This window comes from Ahaetulla prasina, chromosome 2, assembly GCF_028640845.1.
Source record: "Ahaetulla prasina isolate Xishuangbanna chromosome 2, ASM2864084v1, whole genome shotgun sequence".
NCBI lineage: Eukaryota > Metazoa > Chordata > Lepidosauria > Squamata > Colubridae > Ahaetulla > Ahaetulla prasina.
In genome coordinates, this window is record NC_080540.1 from 2133959 (window position 1) to 2145198 (window position 11240).

Genomic DNA, 11240 nt, shown 5'->3' on the forward strand with positions numbered 1-11240 from the left:
TGGCTTTAAAACAGGAGTGTTCTACGGACTAGTGGAAGGCTCAATATGGCCAGTATCCAATTGCTCCTGTACTAAGGAATGAAGAGCAATCAATTTTTCAGAAGATAAAGGCCATTGCTCAATCCATCAGGTGTAGAACAATTTAAGAGGAAATGCCATCGTCTAAAACCAGATGAGCGTTGAGAAGAGAAAGAAGGTCCCTGTTCCCATATATTAGTATGAATAACCCTACAGAAAGAGAAGTAGAGCCAAAACCAGAATCACCACAGTGCCCTGTGCCAGAAGCAGGAACCTCATATGGAAGAAAAAGAAGTTGTGCAACAGAAGGGCCTTTAGAGAGAAGTTGTGGAATATTAAACCAGATTTGCATAAGAATAACCCCAGTATAGTCAGAATCAATAACTCCTGGAACCACAAAACAGCCCAATTTATGAACAAAAGAACCGTAGGGAATAGGACCAGTGGACTGAGAAGGAACAAGTTTAACTTCTAAAGGAAACTTAAAATCCAAATCTTCTTGAGTAACTAAATCAACCCCAGCACTACTGGCTGTGGCTAGGGCTGCACAAGAGAGGGGGGTAGCGTTATGGGAAAGACACGCTTTGTTTTCTCCATTGGCAAGTTTCTTGAGTGAAAACTTAATGCCTTCTAACAAATCCTTTGTAAAATTTCCACTAACTCCATAATCTGTAAGAGCTCGCTTCAACTCCGGTAATTCAGCTGACTCTTTCCCAGAAATAGCAACATCTTTCTTACAAGTTTCTACCATCTTTTGAAAAGAAGATTGTGAAACAATGTCAGAAGGTTTCTGTGGCTTTTGTCCAGTATCGTAAAGAGCAGAAGATGATAATTCAGACACTGGAGGAAACACCACAGCAGTAGAATGCTGAGGCGAAGGAGGTGATAAAAGAGAAACTTCCTTATTACCAAATCTTTCTACAGCATAGCAACACAAATGCCAAACGTGCAAAATTTCTATCTCTGCCCTAGGCTCAGAATGCCAAACTGTTCCAATTTTCTCCCAATCTGACAATTTTAAAAAGCCTTTTTCAGGATACGATAAACATTTTAAAGCAATCTCTCGGACCAGCCGAAAGAGAGCTGGTTGTGAAACAATTGTTTCATTCTTCTTAAGATTAGCTAACTCCTCTGCATGCTTTCTCTGTCCCTGAGATAGCGAAGACCCCATACTTACAGAAACCAAAAAATGGTTGAAGCTGCCTCGAAGGCTGAAGGTGCGCACCTGTCCTTGCCGGACAAAGTAAGGAGTCCCTGTTTCGGGGCGCCAAATGTTGCAACAACCCAAAGGCTGAAGATGATTGATCAGACTTTATTCAGAATAAACACTAGAATCAATAGCATAAAGAATCCATAGAATCGATAGCATAGAATCAACAGTAAACAGAGTCTAGAATCAACGGCATAGAATCAACAGCAAACAAAGTCTAGAATCAACAGCATCTTATTGAACATTACACAAAGTTTATATAGCTTTCCATAACTAGCTCAGCTTAGTTAACATATGTGTTACTTCATTATTGGCTAATGAATCTCCAAGGCACAATAATTGGTTAGTAATTACATCATTAGCTTTCATGTGAATATGCGTGTATGCGCATGTGCACAAAAGAGGTAAAAGCAAAAAATATTTCAAGGTTACAATTTGTATCATCCTGTATCCTTGTATATGCTGGGAACGCTGCTTATATGAGGTTTGCCATCCGAGATAAGAATGTTGCCCTCATTCCAAAATATATACATGATGAACAACAAAAGGTTAACCCTTCATGGATCATCTTATGGGAAATAAGATTATCTCTTCGAGCAAAGGTTTTTCCATATTACATGCATTTAAAGGGTTTGTGTGGAGCTGTGTGGCTTCTAAGTGCACTGTGTGGAGCTTTTTGTGGCTTCTGTGTGGAGCTTTTTGTGGCTTCTAAGTGCACTGCTCTGAGTAAAAACCTTTCCACACTCCATGAATTTATATGGCTTCTCTCCTATATGGATCATCTTATGGGAAATAAAATTATCTCTTCGAGCAAAGGTCTTTCCACACTCCATGCATTTATACAGGCTTCTCTCCTGTGTGGGTCATCTTATGGGAAATAAGACTATCTCTTCGAGCAAAGGTCTTTCCACACTCCATGCATTTATATGGTTTCTCCCCTGTGTGGATCCTCTTATGGGAAATAAGATTACCTCTTTGAGCAAAGGTCTTTCCACACTCTATACATTTATACGGCTTCTCCCCTGTGTGGATCCTATTGTGGGAAATAAGATTTCCTCTTTTAGCAAAGGTCTTTCCACACTCTATACATTTAAATGGTTTCTCCCCTGTGTGGTTTCTTTTATGGTTCGTAAGTGTACTGCTCTGAGTAAATGTCTTTCCACACTCCATGCATTTATACGGCTTCTCCCCTGTGTGGATCATCTTATGGGAAATAAGATTTCCTCTATGAGCAAAAGTCTTTCCACACTCCATACATTTAAATGGCTTCTCTCCTGTGTGGAGCTTTTTGTGGCTTCTAAGTCCACTGCTCTGAGTAAACGTCTTTCCACACTCCATGCATTTATACGGCTTCTCCCCTGTGTGGATCATCTTATGGGAAATAAGACTATCTCTTCGAGCAAAGGTCTTTCCACACGCCATGCATTTAAATGGTTTCTCCCCTGTGTGGGTCATCTTATGGGAAATAAGACTACTTCTTTGAGCAAAGGTCTTTCCACACTCCATGCATTTATATGGTTCCTCCCCTGTGTGGATCATCTTATGGGAAATAAGATGACCTCTTCGAGCAAAGGTCTTTCCACACTCCATGCATTTATACGGCTTCTCCCCTGTGTGGTTTCTTTTATGGTTAGTAAGTGTACTGCTATGAGCAAAGGTCTTTCCACATGCCATGCATTTAAATGGTTTCTCCCCTGTATGGGTCATCTTATGGGAAATAAGATGACTTCTTTGAGCAAAGGTCTTTCCACACTCCATGCATTTATACGGCTTCTCCCCTTTGTGGTTTCTTTTATGGATAGTAAGTGTACTGCTATGAGCAAAGGTCTTTCCACACTCCATGCATTTAAATGGTTTCTCCCCTGTGTGGGTCATCTTATGGGAAATAAGATGACTTCTTTGAGCAAAGGTCTTTCCACACTCCATGCATTTATACGGCTTCTCCCCTGTGTGGGTCATCTTATGGGAAATAAGATGACTTCTTTGAGCAAAGGTCTTTCCACACTCCATGCATTTATATGGCTTCTCTCCTGTGTGGATCATCTTATGAGAAATAAGATGACCTCTTTGAGCAAAGGTCTTTCCACACTCCATGCATTTAAATGGTTTCTCCCCTGTGTAGGTCATCTTATGGGAAATAAGATGACTTCTTTGAGCAAAGGTCTTTCCACACTCCATGCATTTATACGGCTTCTCTCCTGAGTGGTTTCTTTTATGTTTAGTAAGTGTACTGCTATGAGCAAAGGTCTTTCCACACTCCATACATTTAAATGGTTTCTCCCCTGTGTGGTTTCTTTTATGTTTAGTAAGTGTACTGCTATGAGCAAAGGTCTTTCCACACTCCATGCATTTTAATGGCTTCTCCCCTGTGTGAATCCTTTTATGGATAGTAAGTTGCCTGCTTATTCTAAAACATTTTCCACATTCCAAACATTTATAAGGTTCTTCTTTTGCGTCAATCGTTTTTTCAGATGTAAGGAAGTTATTTCCAAGAGAAAGAATGAATGTCCCATTGTAATTTTGTCCGTTATGTCTTCTTATAGCATCTTCTCCTTTGTTTTGGGTTAAATAGTGTTCATTTACTTGTATGTTAGCTTTGATTAGCGTCACACTTTTCTCAACATATTTTTTCATTATTTTCTCTTGTTGGGCAAGAAAGTCTTCCATCGGAGCATCGGTAGAAGATGAACTTTCCCAATTCCAATTCTTTGACTGGTTTCTCTCATGGCTTCCTAATTCCATTCGAATTCCAAACTTCTCTGTTCCATCTTTAGCATAGATCACTTGGAACGGTTCACAGAAATCTTGATTCTCCTGCCCATTATTACCTTCAAAGCAAAAGGGAAATGAAAATGATCACAAGGTTAAATAAAAAAATCAAAGCGTAGAAAGTCAAATGAATTTCCTTCTGAGTTTCTCTGAAATTCCATTAGGTGATATGTTTGCATGCTTACAGTGGTGTGATATAGACATGATGATTTCTATATTCATAAATCATGAAAGCTTTGAAAATATCTAGAAAACATCTATTTCTTACAATTATCTATGGTAAATACTGTATATGCAAATCTCACTCGGTCAGTTTTGAGTTAAGGAACAGACTGGAATAACAAGTGTTGGAAGGGACTTTGAAGGTCTTCTAGTCCAACCCCCTGCTTAGGCAGGACCACTTCAGACAAATGGTTAGCCAACATCTTCTTAAAAACTTACCTTGTTGGAGCATTCACATCTTCTGGAGGCAAATTGTTCCACTGATTAATTGCTCTGTCAGGAAATTTCTCCTTAGTTCTAAGTTGCTTCTCTCCTTGATTAGTTTCAACCCATTGCCTTCAGGTGCTTTGGAGAACAGCCTGAGTCCCTCTCCTTTGTGGCAGTATTGGAACACTGCCATCATGTCACCCCAGTCCTTCATTAAACTAGACATAACCAGTTCCTGCAATCGTTCTTGATGTTTTAGCCTCCAGTCCCCTAATCATCTTTGTTACTCTTGTCAACATCTTTTTTACATCGTGGCGAGCAAAACTGGATGCAGTATTCCATGTGTGGCCTTACCAAGGCATTATAAAGTGATATAAACCCTTCATGTGATCTTGATTCTATCCCTCTGTTTATGCAGCCCAGAACTCTGTTGGCTTTTTTGGGAGCTGCTGCACACGGCTGGCTCATATCTAAATGGTTCAAAAACTATTGAACAGGGTACCACGTATACCGTATCTGTAAATTTTGTTTTTCTTGCTTAATGTATTTATTACATTTATTAGGGTGGGTTAATATCAGCAGAGAACTGTGAGAAATGAAACAATTTTGAAACAATCTCCTTCTTCCCTGGTGTATCTTAGAGCAGTTGCTCCACGGTGTCCGTCTGGCAGGCGGGACCCCCGCTCGGCCTGTTCCTTGATCCCAGCGATGAGACTTTGGAGCGAAATCCCTTCCTGAAGCCTCCCATTGGGTTGTAAAGGCTCTTTACGCTGAGACTGGAAAGTTTGGGAAGCTTCAAGAATGGCTATTTCCCTGCCCCAAAGTCTCATTGGCTTGCAAGGGCTCTTTGGCCGGATCAGGTACAGGTGTCAGTTCGCAGAGAAAGAAGGCCTAAAGTACTTTAGTGTGAGATCACATGAGACCAGTAGTGCAAGATCTCAGGCTACTAATCTTGCGTGATCTCACACTGCAGTACTTTAGGCCGATGTTTCTTTAAGAACTGAGGACTGCACGAGATCCAGGGCAAAAGTCTTTAAAATGAACAGGCCTTCCCTCTCTTTGCAAAGCACTTTGCCCTGGATCTCGTGCAGGCCTTGATTAGCAGAGAAGAGGAGCCTAAAGCACTGTAGTGCGAGATCTCAGTGCTAGATTTCCCACGTATCTTGCGTATCTCTCACTACATTAGGCCTCTTTTTTCTGCAAATGCAGAATGCACCGAAATAGGCAAAGGAACTGACAGCTCACCACATTTTCCCAAGGTACCGTATTTTTGGACCATAAGACGCATGTAGGTTTAGAGAAGGAAAGCAAGAAAAAAAATAGTTTTTGGCTCTGCACATTCTGTTTTTCCCCTCCGTGATGCCGGAGAAGGCAAAAATGGGACACATGGTGGGTTTGGGAGGCCAAAAACAAGCCCATATTCGCTCTATGAGATACATAGACATTTCCACCAACTTTTTTGCACTGAATGTTGCACCGCCTCTGCTGTCATTTGTAAGTGAACAACGGACATGGTGCAGCAAGACACATAATTTCGGGACTGGGTCTCAGGTACTAGGGGGAGGGCTGGTCGTAACCTGCAACGGTCGCTAGGTGAACTGTCATAACTCGGAGATTGCCTGTACCCAAGGATGGTGTGAGTCACATTGCATGAGGCCTTTGCTCTTGAATTGGGAGAATGCTCTTCCATGGGCTGAGTGTGAAAGTTCTGTTCTCACACAATTTTGGAGGTTTCAGAGAACAAATGACAACACATTCCTCTCACATGACCTCCAGAGGACACATAAAAGCAACCTCGTCCTTTTCAACCCCCACAGATAAATTCAAATAGAAATGGAAAAACAGAGATAAGAAATGGCAGAGAAAGCATCTAAGCAAAGAGACATTAACTCCTTCCTTCCTTGGAGTACAAGGTCAGATCCTTTCCTTCTCCCTCCCAGGAGACAGTATCTGATTAGTGTTTTTTTAATAAAAAACAAACTATAATCTGTCTTCTCGAACTCTCTGATTGGGGACTAGAGAACTCTTACCCAGAGAGACCACGTTCCTATGGATTTCCAGCATGACTTCCGAATGCAGTGCTTTCTGGTCAGGATCCAGCTGAGACCATTCCTCCTCAGAGAAAGACACAGCCACCTCCTCGAAGGACACAAGACTCTCCTGAACATGGAAAAAAGAACAGAACAGAATTCGCAAGATCTGTTCATCTTCATCAATGATTTAGACAAGAGGATAGAAGGGGAACTCATCAAATTTGCAGATAAGATCAAATTGGCAGGAATACCAACACTCCAGAATATAAGCTCCAGGTATAGAAGGATCGACAGATTGGGCCCCATCTAACAAAACGAAATCAACAGTGAGAAATGTAAGGTTCTACATTTAGGAAAGAAAAACCAAATGCACAGGCATCGAATAGGTCAGTGATGGCTAACCTTTTTCTCTTTGTGTGTCAAAAACTTAAACATATAAAGAAAGGTTGCTGGAATTGGGTATGTTTAGTTTCATGAAAAGAGCATCCAAGAAGCAATGGATGGAAACTATACAAGAAGAGAACCGACCTTCAAGTAAAGAGAAATTTTCTGACAGTGAGAACAATTAATCAGTGGAATGACTTGCCTCCAGAAATTGTGGATGCTCCAACACTGGAGGTGTTTAAAAAGAAATTGGACAGCCATTTATATGAAATGATATAGGGCTTCCTGTCAGAGGAGGGGGTTGGACTAGAACAGTGGTCACCAATGGGTGGGCGTGGACCACTGGTGGCCCATGAGAACATTTTGGTGGTCCGCAGAAAAATTATTAGTGGTCCACAGGATTTAAAATTATGAATTTAGTGGTCCCTGTGGTCCAAAAGGTTGGAGACCCCTGGACTAGAAGACCTCCAAGATCCCTACCAACTCTGTTATTCTGTTCCATTGTTCCCAAATTCCCAATATGCACTAAGTTAAATGGCTGTGCGTCACACAAGTCCTAATTTTAGGTGAGAAAATGGGCAAATCTGAAAATTGCTTTCACTGAAGAAATATCTGGGGAAGTTTGATCAAGTTCATTAATTCTACAAAACCTTCAGTGCCTTTCACTAAAGTAATCCCACTTCTGGATTAACTGACCTATCACTCTGTCTATCATTGATTGATCTAGTAGTCTGAGCCAGTGGCTGAAAGGAATAAAACAAAGAAGAGAAAATTACAAGTTATAAATGAGGGGGTTATAAAAATGGTAATGTGGCAATGTGAGTGTTTATTTTTCATTAGCCTTGCACAATTCCGAGTTAAAGAATTACCCCAATAAAAGAGTCTGTAGCAGTTACTGTCACTGTGATATGTTTATTCCTATTTCTTGAAGGACTTTTAAAAAATTCCTTCTTGTAAACTCAAAGATGGAGGACTACCTAGCAGAACAAAATAACCAGAGGAAGCTATGCTGGCTGACAAAAACTTGAAGCTGCTATTCCGCTCTCCATGTTGTGGAAGAACACAAAAATAACCCAGTCCAAACAAGGGGGGAAAATAGAAGGAGAAAGCTCTCTGCACACCCGCTTCACTTCCTGAAGGGAGAATAGAAATCTAATAAATTTTCCCTTTCTTACTTGATTTGGAGGGTCAACCGCTGTTTGATCGCCATCATAAAAAGCAGAAAGCTTCATTCTTTGTTTCTCTGTAAAGAATAAATAATTTCAAAATACATAATTAACAAAATAGGAGGAGGTATTCTATAGAAGAGAAGAGAGAGTGAAGGGAAGACAGATGGGTAATTGGAGGATCTTCCATTACCTCCTGAGGTGTCCTGACTTGGATCTTCCCAAGGGATCCTCCTGAAAAATAGCTCCTGAGAGGGATTTGATGGGTTCTTCTTTCCCTCAGGATCTCTGACCTCCACAGTGCAACACTTCAAACAGGAGGAAGGAAAAAAGAAGCAGAATTAATGTACATCACACGAAATAAAATGGATTATTATATTCAGAACACAACGTCAAAGCCCCCAATATCCATCAGTGACGTTGAGTGAGAAAACAGTGGAACAATGTCCTACAAGAATTGGTGAATTGCCACATAGAATGAATGTCAGAGAAGTTTGGGAAGGAGGGGTGAAGGATTCAAACACATTCTCTATTCCCTTTTGAGCTCCCTAAAGTTTCTCACCTGCAACTGGACCTGCTCCTTCTGCTCCTCCGCCTGGCTCAGCAGGAAGCCTTCCGCCAGGGCCACCGCCTGGGAGCTGGTCTCTGCTCCACACTCCCGCACCCACCCCTCCATCTCTGAGGGCAGGAGAGCCAGGAGCTGCTCCAGAACCACCAGGTCCAGCATCTGGGCTTTGGTGTGCTTTTCTGGTCTCAGCCATCGCCTGCAAAAGTCATGGAGTCGGCTGCAAAGTCCTCGGGGACCTTCAGCCTCCCGGTATTGGATGAAGGTCCAGGGCTGAACTTCTGAAGGGAGGATGGTTTCCTCCGCCAGGATCTTCCCCCCCTTCCCAGGCTGAGCAGCTGAAGGGCCTTTTCCGGCTCCCTCATTTCCAAAAGTTTGTGTCTCCATTCTTTCTCTCTCCTGCAGAGCAACTCCAAATGGCTCCAAGGACTCTGGTGGGTCTCCAGATGCCTTTTCCTTCACAGGACCATTTCTGGGGCCGCAGGACTGATCCCTGCAAGTGATTCCGCTCTTTTTTTCTCCCCCAAGAGAAAAGTTTGCCTTGCAAAGATCACAAATGGCTTCCAGTTTCTGTATCTGAGATGGGAAGAAAAACAGAAAGAATTAGAAATTGAATTCAGCCACTGAGCGACCTTCATCCAACCTGCCCGGAGCCCCAAGCAGCTCATCCTAGCGCAGGGCCGAGGTCCCCCCGACCAGGGCCGGGAAGGAGGCAGCTGGAGAGGCCGCCCCACTTCTCTCCCCCTCCGGAGATAGGATGGGGTCTTCAGGGAGCCTGGTGCGAATCCTGCCTCCTGCTCGCCCGGCTTTTCTCCTCTCCTTCTTGCTTCAAACGCTCTACCATCATCCCAGTGCCGAAGAAGCCCACTATCAAGGAACTGAATGACTACAGACCAATTGCTTTAACATCTGTAGTCATGAAAGCCTTTGAAAGGCTAGTGCTTTCCTACTTGAAAACCATCACGGATCCGCTGTTAGACCCCTTGCAATTTGCATACCGAGCAAATAGATCATCAGATGATGCTGTTCATATGGCTCTGCACTACATCCTACAACATCTTGAGTCTCCAAAGACCTATGCAAGGGTCCTCGTTGTAGACTTTAGTTCAGCATTCAATACCATCATTCCAGACACTCTTCTAACTAAGCTAAACCAGCTACAGGTACCTGAACAGACTTGTAAATGGATCACAAGCTTCCTAACAAACAGGAAGCAGCAGGTGAAGCTAAGCAAGATCACATCAAATACCTGTACAATTAGCACAGGGAGCCCCCAAGGCTGTGTGCTCTCCCCACTTCTCTTCTCTCTGTATACCAATGACTGCATCTCCAATGATCCATCTGTTAAGCTACTGAAGCAGATGACACAACATTGATTGGTCTCATTCGAGACAATGACGAATCCGCATATAGACGTGAGGTCAAACAACTAGCCTTGTGGTGCGACCCTAACAATCTGGAACTGAACACACTCAAAACTGTAGAAATGATGGTAGACTTTAGGAGAAATCTTTCCATACTTCCACCTCTCACAATACTTGACAACACAATATCAACAGTAGAAACCTTTAAATTTCTAGGTTCTATCATATCACGAGATCTAAAATGGACAGTTAACATCAAAAACATCATCAAAAAAGGACAACAAAGAATGTTCTTTCTGCGCCAACTTAGTAAGCTCAAACTGCCCAAGGAGCTGCTGATTCAGTTCTACAGAGGAATTATTGAGTCTGTCATTTGCACCTCTATAACTGTCTGGTTCGGTTCTGCAACCCAAGAAGAAAGAGACAGACTTCAGAGGATAATTAGACCTGCAGAAAAAATAATTGCTACCAACCTGCCTTCCATTGAGGACCTGTATACTGCACAAGACAAAAAGAGGGCCTTGAAAATATTTACAGATCTCTCACATCCTGGACATAAACTGTTTCAACTCCTACCCTGAAAACGACGCTATAGAGCTCTGCACACCAGAACAACTAGACACAAGAGCAGTTTTTCCCCGAAGGCCATCACTCTGCTAAACAAATAATTCCCTCAACACTGTCAGACTATTTACTGAATCTGCACTACTATTAATCTTCTCATCGTTTTCATCACCCATCTCTTTCCACTTATGACTGTATGACTATAACTTTTTGTTGCTATCATTAAGGGTTAAATTGCAACCTATGACCCTCATTTGTGTTGTAAATGTTGTACCTTTGATGAAGGTATTTTTTTTCCTTTTTCTTTTACGTACACTGAGAGCATATGCACCAAAACAAATTCCTTGCGTGTCCAAACACACTTGGCCATTAAATTCTATTCTATTCTATTGTATTCCTGCTGGGCCTCTGCAAGGCCGACCCTCCCCTCCCCTCACTCGGGCCCTTCCCCGGATCCCCAGTTCCCCCTGCAGGGAGAGGGCGGCTGGGGAACATGGGACCCGGGAAGAGCCCCCCCCTCACCTGGGGTAGTTCTGGATGTTCTCCCGCAGCCTCTCCGCCTCCTCCGGGGTCCCAGGGATTAAGGAGAGCGAGGGCGGAGTCCTAGAGAAGCAAGCGTTTGTGACGTCACTTCCTTCTCAGCCTCTTCTGGAGAGTCAGATGTGACGTTCGCCCTCCAGTGGGCCAATGGGGAAGCGCCTGTGGTTCCCTTCCCTTGGCAGAGGGCGCCCCTGGTGG

The 11240-nt window shown here is 42.8% G+C and overlaps 1 pseudogene; it reads right to left on the minus strand.

Moving 5' to 3' along the window:
* Nucleotides 1-1314: 1314 nt before the first annotated feature.
* LOC131192669 (zinc finger protein 420-like) lies at nt 1315-11103 on the minus strand (annotated as a pseudogene).
* Nucleotides 11104-11240: the final 137 nt, after the last annotated feature.